Consider the following 20348-nt stretch of genomic DNA (forward strand, 5'->3'; position numbering starts at 1 on the left):
AATAAATAATGCTGTTCGTTTTAAATTGTTAATTGCTAAGGCAACAGTCCTAATTTTTCATAACACGGAAGCTCATGGATAATTACTTTTGTAAGACAATAAAAGAAAACAGAAGAAGGTATTTTCAGAAGTTTGCACATTAAATAAATTATTCTGAGTTGTGCAAGAGGAGAAGGCGCCAGAGGCAAAGAAACACAAATATCCCAGGTCTGTTTAGTATAAACTTGTGAGTCTGTTACATATTTAGTGGAGATCAGAGATGAGTGACAGGTCCCACACTGCAGTCTGTGGTGCAGTATAAGATAGAGATCTCACATAGGAGCATGCAGCACTGTGTTTGTGCCTCTCAGTGGAAAAGCCTCAGTCTAATGATGTCCAAACAGAGGTGTGCTGGACACGCTCTGCTGCTGATGGAGCAGCCACTCAAGCCCCAGCTAATTACAAACTGCCACAATGATACTGTAACATGGAGCCAACACAGCCCCTAGAGGACTCCCGACTATAGCGGGAAAATGGACACGGACAAAGTCAAATGTTTGCTGTGTAACATCTGAAAATAGAAACATCCAGTGATTTCCTTGGTCCTCACAACTTGATGACTGACTTACCACTGAAATGTTGAAGCCAATAATAACTTTCATTCAGAAAGAACAGGGTTTATTGTGTAAGAGTTTGTTACGTTCTAATATATGGCAACCAAGCAGATATTTAAAAAAAGAGACAATCTCTGTGTTTTATGCACTGATATTTACAGAGTGAGATAGACATTCAAAATCTATTCATTCTGATCAAAATCTGAGTGTATATTGGAATGTAAACTGTATATAAGTGCACTGTGTAACTTTTTGGTCGAGGGTAAGCTACAAGCCTGTCTCCATGGAGATGTCATTGCTCTGTCAGGAATGTTTCACAGTATGGTCAATGAATTTAGAGTTGATTTCATTTTTATTGTTTAAAAATAACTTGAAAAATATACATTGCTATTATGAGTGGGGTTGCTTTTTCACAGATCGGACCTGTAAATTGGCTGTGTGGCATCACCTGACCTTCTAAGAAAATGATCAAAATTCACTTAGTTCATCAGAGCACCTATGATCAACTAATTCTCTGCAGTATCATAATATTGATCTCAATCTCTCATCCCCATTTCTATGCAGTTGCAGAAGTAACAATATCCTCTAAACCCCCTCTCGTGCAGCCCAGAATGCAGACAATGCTTGGACCGTGTTTGACAGGGCTGGCCTGAGAACATTGTGCACTAATACGTCTAGACACCAGCAAAGAGAGGATTTCAGTCACATGTGCCAGCTATAAACAGCATGGAGACCCAAGCAGAGGCCAAAGCATGATACTTATACCTTTTTGTCCTGGACCTTTTACTGTCTGAGGGCTTGTTGCCAGCATGAGTTGCTATACTTACCATAGGACATTTATTACCACGCCCTGTCCCCGTAGCCGGGCCAAAGAAGCAAGGCGTGACAAGCAATGTAACACAAATATATATGGTAGATTGGCTGTCAAATATAAAAGCCACACAAAATACTACAAGGGGTTAGGCCTAAATATAGCAGGACAAACTGGCACCATCCAAAATGTTTGCAGTAAAAGCAGACAGGAAGCAGCTTGTTGTCGTAGGGTGTGTGGTTAAAATGGCATGGTTTGTTTCAGTGAAATCAGCATGTTCACCTGAGATGGCCCTAAGAAAAAAGGTTTAAATGTTTACGGTACTTTAGAGGAAGAGCAACCATGTGTTTATAAAGGCCCTATATGTTTGTGTGAGTGTGAGAGTGAATGGGAATGTGTTTACAGATCTCACCACACTTGCCAACATTGTGCACTCAGAGGAACTTTAGACCACCCCAAACCTCTCTGATATGTTGCCAATAGTTACTAGTTTATATTAACATGTGTTAAATGTTATTTTTTAATTAAAGCTGCACATATGAAATTTTCTGTTTGGGGGTCCACCACCTGCTTGTCTCTTTGATGATTTTACTTAGCCAGGAGTGTTTTACAGTATGGCATTATACTTATTAATCCTGCACTTACTAAGTGGCTTAAGCTAAATCATACCTTGAAAAACATGCTTTCTTATGTGACCCCTCCATAAAATACAAACAAAATATTAAATGTGTCCACCAGAGAACATGAAAAGCATAATGCATCTTTACATTTAGATTAAACACAATTATTAAGTTATTTATGCACATACAACCAGTCTGCAGGTGTGGAATATTTACACCTCTGGGACTCGTGGGAGACGTGGAAGAATGGTACACTGTAAAACTGGAGAACTACGGTTAATTTGTTATTTTAGGTCAAATCAGCAAACAAACTATTTGTTGTTTATGAACTGGAGCTTTTATATAACTAATATAAATATATGTAATATAATGACAAAAAGGTGTAACATTTTCAATTAAGCCACAATTTTATGTTTATATTATATATGTGTGTGTGTGTGTGTGTGTGTGTGTGTGTGTTCACCTTTTAAATGAGTTTCTATTTTGATGCTCCACTGAACTACATTAATATGTCAATGTGGATCCTTAATCACCCAGGCACTTGTTCTATTGGGATCACTCGAGGTAAACTTGTACAATGATGTTTGCCGTATCTCTGTCTGAACTGGACACATGCTGACTGATGAGAAGTCGATTTCTTGACGACAGCCATAAAGTCAACACAGGCCCTTCCTTCTTAAACAAGCACTTTATTGGATTTGAGAAATAACTACAGATCCTCAGGTTTCTCTAACAACACTGCTTCGTCCGGTGCTGTGTCCGGTGGTCAGTCCTCCTCCAGTACCTCGGGGTGAACTCTTGTTATTCTCCTGCAGTGGGAGAGTTAGAAATTGTTTGCCATAAAAAGAAGGATAGAGAGAGAAAATCACAGCTGTCCAAACACAGGCCGGAGCAGATCTGGGGCAGATGGGTGTGAGGATGTAAAAATCTGCTATCCTACACTCCCCGGTCAGTGAAGTGGTCCCGCAGACAGCACATGCTAATTTCATTTACTCTCAATGAGGGATAAAGACTTCATTTCAGTGGCCTGAGAACTTCACTGTCTGAGGAGTTCTCTGGTACAACATAACAGAAGAAGAAAAGAAAAAGAAAAGAAAAAATTAGCTTGAAATGGTATGAAGATGGACTTAAGATTTCAACTACAGCCTTTATGGGCAATCAAAACATTATATTCCAAATCTATGCAAATAGGTTAAACTATATATTTGTTAAATTCCTGTGAGTTCTTATGAGCAGAATTGACAAATATATAACCAGTCAGAGAAACCCATGGTCTGACCTGCAGCAAAGAGGAATATAATATCTATAAATGTGATTGGTTGTCCCCTTCAACAGATAGAACGATAGGATTTGTTTTATCCAAATTTAACAGAAAAACCAAAGGGAGCCACCACCCAGATTGTAACTACAGCTTTATATATAAAAGTTAATGATAATGATCTTAAAAAATGGTTATGCTTATATTGTCCATATGTGTCCCATTGGAGGATTTCCCTGCAGGCCTCACAAATAAATAAAAAACACTATGGTTTCTAAGAACATATTGTTGGATGGGACCCATTATTTTAATACAGAGCATATTTGGAGATCCAACTTTGCCTTATGCACTAATAAACAGGATGTGTCTGATGAGTATGATGAGTCCAGGTGCAGACAAAATGTCTGTAGAAAAAAAAAAGTCAAGGTTAGCGTCGGCCATCTTTTCCTCTCACTGATTGCCAGAATAACTGTGACCACCACAGTGCACATTTTCCTTTAATCACTCCCATGTATGGTGCAGGCATAGAGAAAATTGCTGTCATAAGTGGTACACAGACATACACTGTTTCCTCCACACTAAAGTAAACACACCCTGCTTGTGTTTATCTCCGGCTTTTCCAGTTGCCAAATAAATACAGCAAACTTCTCTTAATCAAAACATGGTGAAAGTGCAAAATAGCATACAAATACACGACAATCACTTGAACAACCCTCTGCCTTTTAACAATTGAATATTAGATACCACTTTATAATAACTACACATTAATTAATGTTAATAAAACAGAAACAAAGACTTAATGCATGATGAAGAAATAGTTTAGTAAGAATGATTCAGGCTTAGTAACTACTTGATTAAGGGATTAGGAGTTACAGTTAGGGTATTAAGTAAGTAATTAAGCCTCATCATCAAGTCTTTATTCAAGGAAAATTGAATGTAGTTATTATAAAGTGTTATTGGATATTATTACCAAGATTAAGTTGAATAATTTAGCTGAACAGTGTATTCCTCTGAGCTCTGTGACACTAATCAGGAAAATCTGTCCAGTGTGGAGGAGAGCAAATCACAAACTTCTGTCTGCAAGACTCCACAAAGACCATACTCAGGTAACATTAGGGCCAAGAGACCTAAATAAAGCCACTGCAAGTATCAAAGTATGAAAACAAATAGAAAGCCAAAAGCATAAGTGAGGACTGCTGCGAGTGTGTTTGGGTGCGCACACAGCTGCCACTCTGCCAAGTTCAAGTGAAGAATGCTTTTATGTGCCCGCCTCGGAAATGCTATGGAAGTATTAAACCTTTTAAACCTCATCTATTTGGAAGTCACCTGTTTTCTATAATAGAGTGTTAATGAGTAGCTACATGGAACGGGACTGCACAGGTGTAAGCCAGACAACAACAATGGCGAAGGGAGATTGAAGGTGTTGTGTGATACAATGGAGCAGTGCCTTAAGAAATGTCCCATCCACCAAAGAGTTTGTGCATACTGTAGTTTACTCCAGTCACACAAACTCATTCAGTGTCAAAGTGTAAAGACCTGCCATATCAATGTGACCTGTTTTCTGTATGACCTTGTATGTAAGATTTTTACATTTCATAAACTTGTGTCTCTCCAGATACAAGGTCAAATCTTTGGGGCATGTTTCCAAAGATGTATCTATCGTTAGGAACATGTCCCTCTGAATTTGTTCACTCTCTTCTCTAATAAGACCGAACATTTCTTGGCCCGGGCAGCTTTTTACTCTTGCCTCCACCACTGGCCTCATGCTGCTGCCCTTTTATAAGACCACTAACCAGGGGAATTAGCTTAACTGCATTTGCCATTGACTTTTGACATGAATTTACAAAGAGCTTATAGACGTTTCCATGTTCCCCTGTACATACGTCTGTCTTGGGCACGGATCACAGCCACTCCACAAAAGTCACGTCCATGTGCTTCTTATTAGGGTAATTGAAGGGAAAGCTGCCCATTTAACACTAATTAAAGGTTTACGTTAAGTTTACGTTAATTATCCAACCCTTTCTGAAGTGTGCTCACACCATACAGAGAACATAGGGATGCAGTTCATGGCTTTTTAAGTTGCTTTTGCTGAGAACTTCTTAAATCTTAAAACATTTTCTTATTTGAAAGTGAGTACAATTACCCCTGCCAAAGGAAGTCATGTTACCACTGGCATCTGGATGTTTGTTTGGAAAAAAGATTAGGTTTGAGCCCCTGAGTCCCATAACATAAAACATTATGGGATATGATGAAATGATTCAATTGAAATGTTTTCTTCAACATTACTGTTGCTATATTGTCTTAATTTTATTTGGATCCATATGCTTTCTCACATGAATAACAAGAGAACTAATTCAAATGTTAATAAATGAAGCATAAATGAAGAAAAAGCATAAATACGAAAAATGCACATTTTTATTATGAGTTATTTAACCAATGCTGCAGGAGCATGCTGCATGTTTTTAAGAAAGAAACATTTTCATTTTACTGCCCTGAAGTAGCAGGAGAGAAGTTTTTACTGCACCCAGTCATTACTCACTAACTCATGCATATGTGCTACTCTCTGAAACAAAAAGACGCATTGTGAACTCAATCATAAGTTAGGGGACAAACTCCCCTCATTGCACTCACACAAAGCTCTGGTCCCATGTTGCCCCGCTCCTGGCCTGACTGTATTCCACGCCTCACTGATGCTGATTTTCAGGTTAGCACAATAAACATAGCAGCAATGGAGAACCTCAAAGAGGCCACACTTCCTGTGTTTGGGCTCTGCTCTGCTGAGAAATCAGAGTGCACAGGAAAACCTTTAAAAGAGGCAGGATCAATGTAAACTGTAGTGGGAACAAAATAATCATTTTGTGATCTTAGTCAGGGGTGGCCTGTCCCATTGTTAATGTATAATCTGCAATGACTATTTTTAACTTTTGCCTTTAGTTATTACTGTTTGACTAAGTGCAGTGGATTTGGCTGCTGACATATCTTTATGTGCTGAGGCATGTTCGATTCTCGATAATAGGTCTGCTGCTTTACCTGTTAGCATTAGAAAAGAAGGTAAACTCACTTTAGGGAAGTTACAAATGTGGACACAAACTCTAGCCTTCACAGGGCTGAACACAGCTCAACCATGATGCATACTTCAACCCCCTTCTGTCTCTCCGGACTTGAAAACATCTGGCTGCGAGCATCTTCAGGATTCCATCAATACCACAGCAAGGGGGAAAAGCCCAAAGTGTATGAGCCACCTCAGCATCTGAGCAGGATCTGTTCTTTTTAGGACTGTTCTATAGATGAGCAAGCCCAGAGTGAAGCAGCACCATTCCCCAGTGCAGGCACTCCGCCTCAGAGCAGAGGGCACTGCAGTGTCTGCTGTGTGCATACTGTGTACTGTGAGCGCTTAGCATTAGCTGCTTCCAGCTGCTGAGCTTCATCCTGGTCATTAGTGTAATCAGCGCTGAGTTCTCTGTGCTCTCTGGGTGTTCTGACACTTTCACACACTGCCCTCTCCGGATATCCCCCATCTCTGTGTCCTAATCACACGCCGCGCTCTACCTGGAACCCAGCAGTAAACTGACCCCTGAAACATATGTGTGTGTCTGTGTGTATGTGTGTGTGTACATGTTAGTGCGTATAGACAGTATGTCTGTATGTGCCAAGCCTCGCAGGCCTCTGGGCTCTGTTCACTTCACATGTGCTGCACACATGTTGCCATCAGTCTGTGAATCAGTCTTTGTCCACAGCAGCATCCTTAGAGCTCTCTGTATGTCCTCCTGCCCCAACATGGGTGACCTCATAAATAAGCTGTGTGTGGGAGCATGTTTTATGTACCAGGCCCTGGTGTGTATTTGTTGCTAAAATAGTGCACATATCACTGGTTTGGTGATACAAGTAGATGACATTATACATTTCCTTCTTTCTTCTCCTGTCCCAGTCTGGGACTGTTATATCCTACCTCTCACATAAAGACTTCTACAGGCAGGTGCGCGGACCCACACACACATGAACACACACAAACAGCAGGGCCAGCGACCTTTGACCTTTCTGCAGCACAGCACATTCTCTGGGACTTGTTGATACTGGGGTAGGATCTATGAGGAGGCTCTGGCATCAGGAACATTTTGTTATTCCAACAGCTCTCAGCACAAACTGACATTAACAGGCTGACTGTATAAAAGCAAACTTGAACAGCACACAGTATAGGCTGGTAGAACTGTTATTCTGAAATGATATTATCTGAAAAGAAGAAATGTTTCATACAAGATTGATAACTGTTGTGTCTGTTAGAATGACATTTCACCCTGCCTTAAGTCACAGTAAAAACTCAATTTTGATTGTGCCTGTGTACATACATTCCACTGTCACATCCCTCAAATGTGGTATTGTATTATAATTCAGCACTTTAATTTGTAAATTATTAGTGATTATAATGCACCAGAGCATTGTGCAAATGTCCTTCCAGGTTTTCCTTCTATCTCTTTTATTGCCGTATTAATTTCTGGACAAACCTGCCTCATTAACATCTGCTTTAAGACGTGGTCTATAAATAGCCCCAGAGCCCCTGACTTTGGCCCTGCCAGTGGTCCCAGGGCGTCTTCAAAAATGTGGGGCACAGGACGCTGATGTCAAACACATGTGGAGACAGGGATTTACAGTGAAACCAAACCTGTTTCATCTTTAACTGAGAATGACTCCGGCCCTACTGTGCTTCTCTCTGTGCTGCTTTGATGTGTGCAAGTGCCCCGCAAGACCCAATTAGACAACAGGCTAATGAGGCTGTTGTATGTTACAGCAGCATGTGTAAGTAAAGAATGTTAAAGAAAGTCCTCTGGCTCTTACCGTATAGTGCTGATAATGGTGGGACTGTTACTTTTTTGAGAAAACACCCTAGTCCATATAATATTGCAATTGTACTGATAATTATTAAATGAAGTCCCAGGGCAATACCCCAGTGTTGTGACTTTCAATCCCCATCATGCTTGTCCTATTTAATGAAGAAAATATTTTATAATGAAAATAATTGGAAAATAATAATTGTCTGATGAAAAACTACGTAAAAAAATTATTGGACGTTAATATTTTGTCATTGCTTACAGGCAGCTACTGTCTATTCCTCTGATGGTGGAAACTGGAGCACCCTCAAGAAAATCCCTTGCCTGCACAGGGGGTCAGAGAGAAACTCTACAGCCAACAAAGTGAATTGAAGCTTTTTGTTGTGAACTGCAGCTTCCATTATACCAATAAATGTCTGTATTTCTCAACCATGAAAGCTCAAAGCGTGACATCTCTAATCTCTTGATCTCTCTTGCTCTTTTCAGATACTTATGTAGATCAACAAACATATAATTAATTCTAACTGCCACATAACCACTTAAGTAAAGTAACAAAAAATTGTACACAGTGCAGAGTTAATCACAAATTGTCAGCCTTGTTTCTCCATGAGCGTTGGCCTGCATGCCTCTGGACACACTACCCCCTGACTAAGCTGTGACTCAGATGCCACTAAAGAGGAGTGCACCTCCTGTTGCCAACTGCACATATTTTCAAAGTCCAAATTTGCAAATGTCTTTTTGAACAAGCCCCTCACTTGTCAATGTGAAACAGATCTGCAGGAAGGAAGTGGCACTCCTCTTAAGACAACTGTGGACCCACAACTGTCAGGCCGCCTCATGCATCAGAGTGAAGATGTGTGAGAACAAGGCAGTGTCAATGTGTTGAATCAGTGGTTCTCAAACTGGGGTGCACATACCAATGGGAACGTGCAGTGCTTCTTCTGACATCTTTTGCAGATCTAAAATAGATAACCACTTCAAAGTACTACTGTTTTAGGCCTGTTTTAAAATGTGATTAGTCTTCTCTTCTGAATTAATCCTTATCTTGTAATGTTCTGGTTTAGTTCTAGATAAGTTCTTGGATTGTTTGTTTAGACTTGGATATTTTTTTCCATGGATTATTGGAAAACATGCAACACTGTCATACAATGTCACCTATTGTCAAGTTACAAATGAGGGACAGCTAAAGTCAAAACTGATAAAATGCAGATTTTTGTTGCATTACAGTGAATTCTTGGATCTACTCAAGAATTTAACTTTTGGATATTTTGCAAAGTCAATAAGAAAAACTGGCTCATCATCATTTTCTAGAGTATGAAAACTACACAATAAGTTGATGGTATTGTAAAACCTAATCACACGTAAAAACATCAGTCTTACTAAAGTTCAACATGTCATTGAAAGCTCCAGCATTTCCTCTTTGTCCTGGTTCTCCTGCCCCTGACCATTTCCTCCTGCCTTTGAACTTTGCCGTTGCTCTCGGCTGCTTTCACACAGGATGCCCCACATCCTGCAGGAGACAGGAAGGGCCCTACTCTGCAGCCTCAAGCACATCTATTACTCCGCACACACATGTCCAGTAAGAAGAGTGCAAATGTGCAAGTTAAGTACAGGGGGAGCAAGTATTTGAACCAGAAAGTCCAAAATGATGTCTTTAATTCATGTTGAGCTGGAGGTGCACCTCAAATCTTGCAGGATATCAGCAGCTGACACCAATTTGCCTTAGCCCTCCTTTGGACGAACACGCCCTGCTTCATTGAATACAGGCCAGAGCTCTTCTGATGCACAGTTAGTGGTGGTTTAGGTTTGCTGCACTGATAAACCGCATGCACATCAGGAATTTGGGTTAGCAGTATTTTCAGCTCTTTAAAAGTGGGACAAATTCACTGTCAAGGTCTGTCTGAACTGTCAGGCAAAAGTAATGGGCTCTGTGGTGGCCCGGCTAATCGGGTAAAGATGCAGACATCAAGAAAAGAAAACTTGAACTTGAAATGCCTTTGGGAAGACTGGGAAAAAGTTTCATCTTACTGTCAAAAAGTAAAAGCAAAATTTAATTGAATTTAATAAAAAAATAATAATATGAATCTAAATTTTTCCTCCAATACATTTCTGAGTGGTTATATTTTGACACTGCATAAAATTAGATATCACACTATAACTCTATGCTCTATGTAATATAATAAGTATAGTTAATGGGATGCCATTGCTTGACTATCATTTATAGGGTGACCAGATGTCCCTATTTACCCCGGGCAGTTCCACTTTTGAGCCCTGTGTCCCATGTCCCAGCAGATTTATCTAAAACCATCAATTTGTCCCGGTTTTACGCACGAAATAGCCCAGGTCTCCCCATTTTTGACCAATTTGATCCCCTCCAATAGTAAAAACGGTAATATATTGTTAAATGTATTTGTTCAAAAACAGAAAACTGTGCTTGAAAATCACCAGAAGGCCAAGAAGTGCACTGTGTTACAATGACTGAAGTCTCTTATCTTAAATAAGCAAATTTGGTCACCCTAATCATTTAACAAATTGATACCTGCTTAAACCCCTTTGTGTTAATTCCGTCACATTCTACTCCAGGTCAGTCTAATAAGGTGCGTGTGTGTGTTTCCTAGTGTTTTTAAAGCCGGATATATTTCCCAATCCTGATGTGTATTTAGCTTTTACTGCTTAATTTGATATAGCAGCCTCTACTACTGGCTATTAGCTGCTGGCTCTTGTAAAAGCTGCCCATTTAGCAGCTAACCGTGAGATCTGGGCCAAAGGGAATGAGCTCTCGCCCACAAAACCTGCCCTTGTTTTCGGACTGGCATTTCGGCTCGTCAGAATATTGCTTTTCACTGCCATAAAAACACTGCACGCCCTGAATGCCTGGCGTCCTTCCAGAGCGTGGAGAGACAGAAACATTTGTGGTCAACAGCTCCATGCCACAGCCAAAATGTCTGCTCTGCGTTCAGCCAAGCCCCAATCAAACTGTACTCAGGTGTGGGAATGCAGCTATGCCAAGGGGCCATCAAAACGAGCGGTCATTTCGATTCACACTACAGGAAGTTGGCACATTCACCCACCACACCCAGAGCTACACAGGAGAGCTAAACTGCATTAAACTGGTGCAAACTGTAAAGCAACAGGATCAAATTGCCCTCCATGTCTGGTATATATGTCTGACATGTAGCCTATATGCTCACATTGATAAAAAATGTAAAAAGTACTGAAAAATCACCTCTCAATCAATATGCACCATGTAAGGGAATAAAATAAAAATATAGTTAAAAGTCCTTTATTTTTGTAGCATGGGTCAACACTGTGTTTTGGCCCTCGTCTACACTCTGCATTTTGGTTAAAGGTGTAATTTATTGTTCTTCAATTGCAAATTTGTCTTTGAAAAGCATCTGATATTTATAGTATCTCGAGTGAAAAAAGAAATAGGTATTGGAATATTGCCAAAGGAATGAAAATGTAAGTATGGTCCTTGAAATTGTAAATGTGTAATACCCTTACAAAAGCAAAAAATCAGTTTCTTCAGGTCTGAGTAAATGTTCAACTGATCTGACATTAACAATTATACTTGTAACATTTGTACATAAAAGCAACTGTCCAAAAGTCAATGTCACATAAAGTAGATTTTACTGTAGCCAATTGCACGTCAACTCTGTTCAAGCTAAGTGTCAACAAGTTGCTGAGTTTGTGGTTTTTGCCTCATGAAGTGAGGCTCCTGCAATAGTTTCCATCCAGAAAATGAGTTCTGCTTCCAGTGAGATGTAGACAAAACAATAATGAACTTATATAAGACAAAACAAAATGAAAATACCGCTGCGTATTCAAATGGTGTGAGTCTCAGACAGACTCTGTACTTTAAATAAACTGTATCAGATTTGGTTGTGAGGTATCCTACAAGCTCTTTAGGGTCCAGGTCATATGTGCATTCTTCTGCTATCATTATAACACTTTTTTTTAACAGTAACATTCATGTGAAAATGTGCACAAAATGATTTTTTCAACAGACTCAAAGCATGAAACTTTCATTGAGTGTTTGTAAGCAGTAACAGGAGACACCTAGTGGTCTGACTGTGGTAAAATATAGGTTCCTAATGTTAAGCATACAAGTTTGACAGACAAATATCTGGTTGAAAACATTGTAATTCTTTTGGATTGCAGCTTACTGTTTGACCTGCTCTGGTTGAGAGAGACACCTATGGGGCAGAGTTGAGGGCTGAGCTTAAAAGCAGGCGGTCTGTCTGTCTAAACCTACCAAAACATTCACACATCGCCAATCAAAATCCACATCTCAGACCCACTGGCTGTGCTGACATTTTTGACTATTATTGTTTTAAAAGGCTGATAGACAAGAGTGCGGCTGTGAGTGGAGGGAGCAGCAGATATTATTAAAAAGAATGGGAGACAGCATGTGGGCTACACGGGGACACTCTGGCCTGTTGAAACTATAGCTTTTAATATGCTTGAAGTGGCACAGGAGTTGGCAGCCCTCACAGCTCAACTTTTATTATACTCCTAGTGCAAAGCGTTTTTCAACCACGAGCCTTCAAGATGTCGTTACATGAGGTTTGTGCCAGCTACTATAACTTTCCTGTGTAACTTTCTGACAACTTTGACAATGCACAGTGGTTAAGAGTTTTTTGTTGTTGTGTATAACCATCTACTTTGATATTTTGATAAGCTGGTAATTGTAGCTTATTGCGTATCAGTGAAATGTGCAATCTGCTGTTCTACCTCTCTGCAATTTGCATGAAAGTGAACTGTTGATTTTTGCTGTTGAAAAATATGTTGTAATCTATGCCTTTTTTCAAAGTTGCAGAGAAAGGCACTAGTAAACCCATGAACAAATCCTTGTGTGTGTTAGATGCAACATGTGTACATCTCCACCTTGTAAGTGTTTAAATTAATAAACACAACTGAGGCTTAAAGAGTTTACATACTAAAAGTAATTGCAAATTACTTTTGATTTCAACCTAGGACATTGTGTTTGACATAAGGGCCTGAAAATACAAGGCAGCTTCGTAACTATAAAGTCACAGCTGAAGCGTCTGTCTGAATGTGTGGTTTATAGATGACTGGTTTCCCAGGACAGAGGGCTCTTGTGCCTGTCCCAAAATGAGGGAGCTGAGGAGAGGTGAGGAGGAGTCTGGGCGGGTGACATGGGTTGAGTTGGGGTGAGAAAGGGTTAGGAAGGGTGTGGTGCTCATGCGCCCAACTCTGAAGTGGGCCATTGCTGTCACTCTGCAGAAGCTCAACACATGCAGCAAGTGCACCTGAACAAACATACAGAGGAGTGAAAACAGAGAAAAGTGAAATGTCACCAACTAAAATAAAAGTGGAATAAAGGAGTTGCTCTACACAGGTAAGGGCCAAAGATAAGGCTCCACACAAAAAAACTCTTAAAAATAGTTTTAGAAGTTAGTTACAAGTCAGTAGGTCAAATTGTTTGATTACATTTTGAATTTGCTGTTCCATTCCACCTTAACAACCTGACAAAGGTGAAGGACATACTACATTGAGCCACCCCTGTTAAGTTAATTGTTGGGAGAATGTTTGTACAACTTGCATTTTCAATGATGCAGTTTTCTAAGCTCAGTGTGGGCAGCTGTTTTACTTAACAGCATAGCTGTTTCGCTTTGTGGCTCATCTGCATGATTCTGCAGCTCTCATGCTGACAGCGAAAATCCTTGAGCAAAATAAACATCTGCAATCTTATACCATGCCAGAAACTCAGCTCAACTCAATTTAGCAATGATTGTGCACCTGTCAATCTCAGCTGTGAACACAGGACACTATACTGTTGAAGTATTTGTATGTTGTTTATTGAAAATACTTTCAACATTGTATTGATATTGTTGTCCCAATGGCATCCACAGGCCATCATTACTACAGTAATAGTAAGTTTACGTGTGTAATGATGGGCCTGTGCAGATGAGCCCCTTCCTCCGCAGCCTGCATCTTGTGGGAAAGTCACTAACCTCAATGAACTCTGCTGCTGTCTGCTGCAATAAACAGGCAGCCAAAACATTTTGCACTTAGTCTTTATAACCCAGAAAACAGATAAATCCAAAGGTTTTAAGCCAATTATAATCCTTGTGTTTCAGATGAACTGCAGGTTGTTTTTACAGTGGGAGTATCATTTGGAATGTGAAAGTGAATGAATTCAAAATAATTCAAATGTATTTTGCCATGGTGAAGCAAATCACAAAAATGCATATATAATAATGCATTCATATAATATTTATTTTGTTAGCCTTATGGCTTTAGCCCTCTTGATTAGTGTTCCTCATTGTATATCAGAAAAACTCCCACTTTTGTCAGAAATCACTCTGCAGCTGCTGGTGTGGCTTGACGAGGTATATTACAGCCATATATACGCACTGGCCAGGTAAATGTTGTAGAAAAATAAATACATTCAACTGTCCTATTCATTTAGGCTCTTTTTAAACCACAAATTGTGATTCCTCCCTGTGCAGCCTCCCTACAGTCATTGGACGCGACTGCAACAACATATGAACATTCTTCAGTGGCATTAGATAATATTTGGAGAGGGAGTGAGAATGGAAGAAACCTAAGATATAAACAGAGAGAAGAGAGAGAGAAAGAGAGAGAGACTCAGAGAGAGAGAGAGACAGAGAGAGAGAGAGACATAGAGAGAGTGAGACAGAGAGAGAGAGAAAGAGAGACTGAGTGAGAGAGACAGAGAGAGAGAGAGAAAGACTGAATGAGAGAGAGACATAGAGAGACTGAGTGAAGGAGACAGAAGAGAGAGACAGAGAGAGAGTGAGAGAGAGAGAGACAGAAAAAGACACAGAGAGAAACAGAAAGAGAAGGGGGGCTGGGGCTGGAATGGGTATTTCCTCTTCATAGTCTGCCTCACCTGCTCACTGACCAACCTTAAACACTGAGAAGCATTGTTACCACAGCTTTTCGCACAAACATTTAGAGTTAGTGTTGGATGTATATTGGGAGTATTTGTATATATACCACTGTAGAAATTAATCATTCCTTTTATTCAGTTTAAGTTTTCTAGAGAAAGAGAACAGCTCTTCCCTAAATTGGAAGGTGAGCATACTACTACTACTTATAAGGTAAAAAAAAATATTCTATTTATAGATCAAGTCCAATGAAAAACAAATATAGATGAATGCGTGTCAGAATAAGCTATTCATTACTCACACTTTCTACACATATAACCTGTTGTTTGTAACAGATCAGAAATGTTGCACTGAACATTGTAACATTTGTAAGCTCATACATTTTTGATGATTTTGCATAAATATGTGTATGTTAAATGCTCTTGCTTCAGGGTATATATAAAGTAAAATACTGTCATTAAACCCATTATGCTGACAGCACTTGATTCATTACAAACAAAACAGTCACAAAGATTTATGAGTGCACTATGATTAATGTTAATATGACTTGGGAAATACAATAATATTTGCAGGAGCTACACATTTGGCTTACACTAAATAATAGTAACTGAATGAAACACAAAGTTAAAAATTTTAAAAATGCTTTGATAAGCAATAGATTTTGGTAAAAGATGTGAGAAAAATCTTCATTCTGCACTCTCTGGGCCTGCCACGGCTGGAGGCAGTGGGTGCCTGTGCCTGAATGAAAATACAGAATGAAAGGAATTTCCTGAAATGAAACTCAATCTATGTCGCTTTACCAGCAGTGAATGCATTGGAGGCACTCTGGTGGAAAGATGGTTAAAGGAGAAGAATTGAGGTCACATGTTAAAATTGTGACTTGAATGAAAATAATAACATATTAAATTATTCCAAAAGGCTAGAGTGAATACTTAGGGAGTCATTTTCATATGTCCTTTAAAGTCTCTTTAGAGCCAAAACCTTACATTCTGGACCTCTTTTTTGCTCACCAAAAAGACAGAAAATGCCAAAAAGCCCCAAATCACTCCAGGTATACATATTAGTGCATGATTTAAATTTTACTACCATCTGTAAATGTATTAGATTTTATTTTACCATCTAGATGTCAGATGTGAAAACTGTTTCCCCTTCTCCTCACCTGGCCTTTGTTCAGGCACAACTGTGGTCTCTGATCTTCTGTCAGGTAAAAGCTGGCATCCGACAGAAGTTATGTAGATAGCCTCTAAGAGGGTTATGAGACAATACAACAGGGCTGGGTCAGCTAGTCTAATTACATTTAGCAAAAAAAAAAAAAAGAAGATTTTTGTTGTCAGGTCCACACCTGTCGTTTAGCTGACATTTGACAATTAAAAAAAAAAAAAAATGCTAATAACTGGAAGAAAATGTCTCAGTTGTCAACTGGACAAATCCAGTTGACAGATTTAAACTTGTCAGACCTGGATGACAGAGGGTTTACACATTGTCAGTGAACAAAGTAGGAATTTGCTTCAGTGGTATGGCACAACATAAAACAATGAATAATATGAAAAATAAATAAATTGTAAAATAAAAATAAGGTCAATCATTAAAAAAATAAGGCACGTCTAAATAAAATAAGATTTTGACTGAGTACAGTCTATAAATACAAAATATACAGTATGGCTAGAACAACAGTGCAAAACTATTAGTGCAAGTAGCTAGATTAATTATAGTTTAAGTAAAACAGATTAATATTATTTATTACTTAATTTGAGACCTGACTAATATATAGTATAAGATAAGATATGCCTTTATTAGTCCCACAGTGGGGAAATTCCAGTATTGCACCGCACAGTTAAAGAACAGAAGGAAAGTGGTACATGAAATAAAACAAGATAATAGATAAATAGTTTAAAATAATTTTAAAAATATACGTAAAAATAAACTAAAAATAGACTCTAATATAACATCTTCGTAAAGTGACTTAAGTATTGCACATAGGTATGGATGAATGACACATGTTCAGTGTTAACAGTGTTCATTGTACAGTCTGCCAGCAGCAGGAAGGAAAGACCTGCGAAACCTCTCCTTTACACAGCGAGGGTGAATCAGTCTGTCACTGAAGCTGCTCTCCAGGGCAGACAGTGCGTCCTGCAGGGGGTGAGACTCATAGCCCAGCATAGAAATGACCTTAGCCAGGACCCTCCTGTCCCCCACCTCCTGCACTGAGTCCAGAGGACAGCCCAAGACGGAGCTGGACTTCTTGATGACCTTGTCCAGCTTCTTCCTCTCCCTCTCTGTGATGCTGCTGCTCCAGCAGACCACACCATACCGGATGGCTTGCCACCACAGAGTCATAGAAGGTCTTCAGGAGTGGCCCTCTCACTCCAAAAGACCTGAGTCTCCTCAGAAGATAGAGCCTGCTCTGGCCCTTCCTGTACAGTGCATCTGTGTTGTGAGTCCAGTCCAGTTTGTTGTTCAGATGAACACCCAGGTACTTGTATGAGTCCACTCTCTCAATATCCCTTCCCTGGATGTTCACTGAGGGGGCAGTAGAGTGGTGTCTGCACAAGTCCACCACCAACTCCTTGGTCTTCTCTGCATTGATGATGAGGTGGTTCCGCTGACACCAGTCCACAAAGTCCTGTGTTAGTCCTCAGTACTCCACATCGTCATCATCCTTGATGAGTCCAATGATGGCAGAGTCATCAGAGAACTTCTGCAGGACGCAGCTGTCCGTGTTGTGTCTGAAGTCTGCAGTGTAAAGGGTGAAAAGAAAGGGTGCGAGGACAGTGCCCTGGGGCGCCTCCACACTGCAGGTCATGAGATCAGACACGCAGTTCTTGGCTCTCACAAACTGGGGCCGGTTTGTGAGAGTCCAGGATCCAGTCTGCCAGGTCACAGTCCACCCCGGCAGTCTCCAGCTTGTCCCTCAGGAGCAGTGGCTGGATGGTGTTGAAAGCACTGGAGAAGTCAAAGAAGAGAATCCTCACAGTGCTGCCGGCGTTCTCCAGGTGAGACAGTGAGCGGTGCAGCAGGTAGATGACGGCGTCCTCCACTCCGATGCCAGGCCGGTACGCAAACTGCAGCGGGTCCATCGCTGAGCTCACGGTAGAGCGGAGGTGGCCAAGGACCAGTCTCTCCAGTGTCTTCATCAGGTGAGATGTTAGAGCCACCGGCCTGAAGCTGCTGAGCTCCTTGGCCTGTGGCGTCTTGGGCACCGGTACCACACAGGAGGTCTTCCAGAGTTGTGGTACAACCCTCAGCTTTAGGCTCATGTTGAAGACATGCTCCATAACTCCGTACAGTTCATCTGCACAGTACTTAAGGAGCCTGGAGCTGATGCCGTCTGGTCCTGCTGCCTTCCTGGGTCTGATCTTCTTGAGCTCCAGTCTCACCTGGGCTGTAGAAAATGACAGCGGCAGGCTGGGAGGATGGGTGAGTCCATGTGTATTGGTGGGCTGAAGAGCAGAGGCAGAGGTGTGAAGAGGTGCAGGAGTTCACCATTGTCCAGCTGGGGAGGGGAGAGCAGGCAGCTGGGTGGGGAGAGGGGTGGGTGATTGATCAAATCTCAGGAAGTGAGAATTGAGGTCGTTCACCCACAGCAGGTCCCCTTCCGTCTGGGCAGGAGGTGCTTTGAAGCCTGAGATAGTCTTTAGACTTCTCCACACCCCCTGGATGTTCTTCTCCTGTAGCTGTTGCTCTATCCTTCTCTTATGGCTGGCTTGGCTTGTCCTGATTTTCCTCCTCAGCTTCTTCTGTACAGCCTTCAGCTCCTCCTTGGTCCCTGACCTAAAAACTCTCTTCTTCTCCTTCAGCAGAGCTTTTATGTCAGGGTTAATCCACGGCTTGTTGTTCGGAAAACACCGCACCGTCTGGGAGGGAACAATGTTTTCAAAACAGAAGTTTATGTAGTCCGTGATGCAATCAGTCATTGCGTTGATGTCCTCTCCATGTGGGTCACAGAGCTCTGTCCACACTGTGGTGTCAAAGCAGTCTCTCAGACAATCCTCACTCTCAGCAGTCCACTTCTTCACCACACAGGACACCACAGGCTGTCTGTGCACAATGGGCTGGTACACAGGCTCCAGATGGAGAATGTTGTGGTCAGCTCTACCCAGGGGAGGCAGTGGGGATGAAGAGTAAGCCCCCTTGGCGTTGGCAAAAAAATAAGTCCAATGTTTTATTGTCTCTTGTGGGGCAGGTGACATACTGAGTGTATGTAGGCAGGACAGGTGCAGGAGATGCATGATTGAAGTCTCCAGAGATCAGGAAGAGAGCCTGTGGGTGCTTTGTTTGGAGTGTGCTGGTACAGGAGTGCAGCGTGTCACAGGCCGTCTCAGCATTAGCAGAGGAAGGAACATACACAGTAATCACAATCACATGTGAGAACTCCCGGGGCAGATAGTATGGCCTCATGCTAACAGCCAGCAGCTCAATGTCTTTGTTACACAGTTGCGTTTTCACTGTACAGTGTCCAGGTTTGCACCACTTCTCATTCACAAACAAAGCCAAACCTCCTCCTTCCCTCTTTCCGCTCTCTGCCGTCCTGTCTGCGCGCAGGAGGTGAAAGTTGTCCATAGCAACAGCTGAATCCGGGATTTGCGGGTTTAACCAGGACTCCGTGAAAAGCATGATGCTGCTGTCTCTGTATTCCCGCTGATATCGCGTGAGCGCCGCTAATTCGTCCGTCTTGTTCGAAATAGACCGCACGTTTCCTGCGATGACAGAAGGGAGCACATGTCTGAAGCGTCTCTTCTTTTCCCGGAGTTTACGTCCCGCTCGTCTGCCCCTCCGCGTTCTCCGTAGCAGCTCCGCTGGGATGTCATGTAGATCCTGCGGGAGCACGACAGACCCGCGTAGTGCCATCAGCTGTTCTCTGGAGTAAACAATGGGTGGTCGCGGTCCCACGCACATCGCGCCGATGAAATTGGCGAAATACAACAGAAAAAAAACTTAAACTAAACAGAAACACCGCGTTTCTGAAAAAAACACACACTATTTACAAAAAGTGCCAAACAAACAAAGAGGGTAAAGAGTAAAAAGAGTAGGAAAAAGTTGGAAAATAGACGAGCGCGATGCAAACCAGCTGCTGCTCTCGCCAGCGCCGGAAGTATAAGATCTGTTAACCATAATAAAATTTGTTGGCAATTGTGCAAATTATGTTATTTAAATAGATATTTTTATAGATACATAAATCTTCAACTAGTTGAAGCACTTAATCTTGCCACAAGATGGCGACATCGTTGAAATGCAGAGAATTCTGTTGCTATGGTAATGACGCTGTTCCTAAATTGGACCTTCAACTTCACAAATTTACTGTCAGAACGTTGAATATGTTTTTTTCTTTTTAAACTAAGTTTTTTATAAATATTAATTTTAT

Source organism: Periophthalmus magnuspinnatus, chromosome 9 (genome assembly GCF_009829125.3).
Source record: "Periophthalmus magnuspinnatus isolate fPerMag1 chromosome 9, fPerMag1.2.pri, whole genome shotgun sequence".
Taxonomy (NCBI): Eukaryota; Metazoa; Chordata; class Actinopteri; order Gobiiformes; family Gobiidae; genus Periophthalmus; species Periophthalmus magnuspinnatus.